This window comes from Nannospalax galili, unplaced genomic scaffold (genome assembly GCF_000622305.1).
Source record: "Nannospalax galili isolate Female #2095 unplaced genomic scaffold, S.galili_v1.0 scaffold1200, whole genome shotgun sequence".
In the NCBI taxonomy this organism is placed as follows: domain Eukaryota; kingdom Metazoa; phylum Chordata; class Mammalia; order Rodentia; family Spalacidae; genus Nannospalax; species Nannospalax galili.
In genome coordinates this window covers 2,347,044-2,350,921 of record NW_008347131.1, presented here as the reverse complement: position 1 = coordinate 2,350,921, position 3,878 = coordinate 2,347,044, and positions in this window count along the sequence as shown.

Here is a 3,878-nt window from a genome sequence, read left to right as displayed (position 1 = left end):
TTTCATGATGAAAACCACACAGAAAAACCCAAAACTTGACTCATCCATCTTCATTATTTCAATTTCTTGCAAATCTTGAAGAAATCTGAATATTTTTTGGGGGGAAGTTTTCTCTTACAATATTTATGGTCCTCCTTTTACCTCACACCACATAGACACAACTAAACAACTGTCATAGTCAAAACTGATGTCCTTGGTGTCAATTGGCAAAAAATAGAAAAAATGAAGATATTTTCTGTTCTAGTTCAAAGGTTAACAGCATATCCATTAGCAAAATAATAATTGACTTATTTGTAGAAGAGCTGGCAAAGCCCACTTAATCCTCTACAACAGGGACCTCAGACTGCAATTGAGAGGCAGGGAAATTAATAGGCAAACTTCATCCTGAAGAAAACACTGTCATTTCTTTAAATTCTGCATACTCAAATATTTGGAAATGAATCCTTTGCTGATTCAGCTTTTCCCCATTTGTAGCAGTGTGCAGAGGCCTTATGTCCACTATATACTTCCTATGGAACATTTTTTTTTTAAATTTTACGGAGCATTTGCTGTATGTTTGGCACTCTACTAAATTATTTATATGCATTAACTTAACTAATCCAGGCAGCAGTGTTATGCAGTTTAGGCCCTCATAAATGTGTATTTTAAAGAAAAGAAAATTGTGTTTGGGAGAAGGCAAACAACCTGCCTAAAGTCTTAATGATAACGTAGGAGTCTGCATTCAAATCCAGAATGTCCATATCTAGAACGTTAGCACTTCCTCAGCATCCCTCTAATACTGATTCAGCTTACTTAAAGAGGTCAGCATTGCCAGAGTTCAGGGAAGTGAGCTAGAACCATTAAGCCATTAGCTTGGATCATAAGATATCCACTATAGTCCTTCTGCCAAGGTACCAAATATTGTCAGATGTTAATGGGTTTAGGTTTCTATTCAACAAAGCTCTAGAAAGGTTGGTCATTAAAAATGCCTTCATCCTACTGATTTGATGTATTGTGACATGAGTCAATATGTCCACACACACACACACACACACACACACACACACACATATATATATATATACTTTAAAGATGAAGCAATCAAGGACCAGTTAGTAAAGTCCTAGGAAACAGAACAGGTAGATTAGTGACAAATGAAAAGAACAGTCCAGGTCTGCTGAAGTGGAACAATGACCCCCCCATACTTCTTACATCTCACTTTTCTTAGGATGCAATACATACAAGGAAAAATTAGCCCTCAACAAGCAGAGGGTTAATTCCAATTCATCTTTATTAGACTTGATTGATTCTTCAAGAAAGCTAGGTGTAAGTTTAAGGATGCAGACATTCAGTTACACAGCTAGGTCCTGATCTATTGTAGCAGAAGCAAGCTTTTACCGGTTGGAACAACATCCAAGAATAAGGTTAAAATTAATGGTGAGGGAGAGCAGATCTTCCTTAAGATCTCTTGGTGGGGTAAATAGACTCCAGCGGGTGGTCTTGCACTGAGGGATGTCTGAATAAAATGTTTGACTGGATAGGATTTGACATGCATGCAGAATGCATGGGGCCCAGTGGCTGGATGTGGGGGCATGGATAGGGGCAGGGATCTAAATTTGATTAAGAAATGTTGTATGGAATGTAGAAAAGCTCAATAATATATTAAAAAATAAAGGTGAAATTGAGCCTAGATTTTGATACAAATTCCCATTGTCAACAGAAGGTGTTCTCTTGTAGAGTCTGAAATTTTAATTGCATTTACCTTTAGGATATCTGCTTCACAATTCAGAGGATTCCTTTGAAAATCAGAATTCCACTGCTATTCCATCTCCTTCCATTCTGACCTGTTTGATTGTAATGAAGGTCACTACATAACAGCTCTAATTCCCATAAACATTTTTTTTATTATCAATAGCATCCCGTGCCCTTCCCCCTAGTAATTTAAGGTGATATTTCCCTCTCACTTTCATTTCTGAGAATTGTCAAAGCATTGTTTCAGGAAAATGTGTGACTATGCATAAGCCAATAAAATATCCAGATCATGATCTCACATGCTCTGCACAGAGAAGAGACTCCCAGTGTCCACACAGCTGCTTTGCTCTCTTTGCACTCATTCTGTCTATACACAAAATCTAAAAAAAAAGCTTTTGCAATGCCACAAATTGTAGGCTTTCTCCTAAGAAATTTTATTGGGGCTGGAGAGATAACTCAGCAGTTAAGAGCACTTGGCTGATCTTGCAGAAGACTTGAGTTTGATTCTCAGTACCCACATGGCAGGTAACAACTATCCCTAACTCTAGTTCCAGGGGATTCAACACCCTCTTCTGACTTCTGTGGGTATTGCAGGACATGGGTGCACTTACATCCACGCAGGCAATACACTCATACACATAAATAAAAGTAATAAAATATTAAAAAATAAATTTTATATTCATGTATATCCATATCTACAGTGTAGGTGAGCAAATATTTCTGAAAATTTCTTAAAACATCTAAAAGTGTTCAAAAACTAATGTTCAATGACTTAAAGGCAATCATCTTTGCTGGGGGAGAATAGAAATAGGATAATATAGATTGAAACTCAATAATTCTAGATAACTCACCATGCATGGTTCTTCAGTTAAGGACAAATTCAGAAGCACAAATGTAATCATTACATGCAATTAATTAAATAGCACTTTATGCAGTGCATACACCCCAAATCCATGATGACTAAACAATATTTCAGGAAGCAGAAAATGTTAAATGGCACCAATTTCTTCAAATGGATTTAACAAGATGTTCAAAGGTCCTGTGCCTTTGAAACTTATGTCAGATATAGATATAGAAATAGAGAGGTGAGGGAGAGACAGAGGAGATAGAGGGGTGGAGAGGTGGGGAAGGAGAAATTGCTATGTCTAATTTGAAAGTCAAAGTCCTTGGATACTAATCTTTTAATCTTCTGCTCTTAGATTAGGAATTATACTTATGCCCCTTAATTCTGTCAAAGAAACAAAGACAAACAGCTTCCTCTTGAATCCTTGTGTAGAAAGGATGCCAAGAACTTTATTAAAGGACAAATCATATCTCATCTTTGCCCTCTCAGGAATTAATTATCTCTATTTTTTGAAGATTTTATTTAGGAACAGGCATTTGGGACTATTTATCTCTAAACACCATACCTGGTTAGTTCTTTTCCCTGCAGTTGAAACTAACCAATTAAAGGACCATATTTCTAGTGGAATGTGATGTGAAGGCCTTGATGATCAAGAACTGGGATGAAGGGTTCTCACTGCTGTGTGGGTAACAGCTTGGGGTTTGATGCCAGATGTGTCCCTGGGGAAATTCTTTCAGTGGATGAGGGCATGTAGGAGATGGAGCTACTTAATCTCTTGACTGTACTAGAAGGCACCAGTACATGATCTGTCTATAGGAATGAATTTAAGAACATAAGTTTTCAGTTGATGTGCTATCTAGAGCTAGATGTTGAATAGAATCAAAGGCTCTGAACATCAACTTTTCCATGGTAGAAACAAAAATTATATCTTGATTTCTATGCCGTCTCATTTACAGTGTTTTTATAAATTTATGAATTTCAGTGGTTCAACAGTAGAAGAAATATTACCTACAAAAAAGACTTTAAGTTTTCTTCACACATCATACCCCAGAACTGTGAATATTTGCATGACATGAGTTTCTTGACTTCCTGTAAACACATAATATAATAATTATTCTGCATTCTGAAAAACAGGGAATTGCTTAAATCACCTGTCACAGAAATTTAAACAGTTCTTATCATTATGAATATAGTTAGGCTGTAAAAGAGAACCAGTATTAATAGTAATAATACAGGCTATGAATAGTTATTATTGTAATTACTAATCACTGTGCACTTCTATTAGTAATCTATATAGCACTGA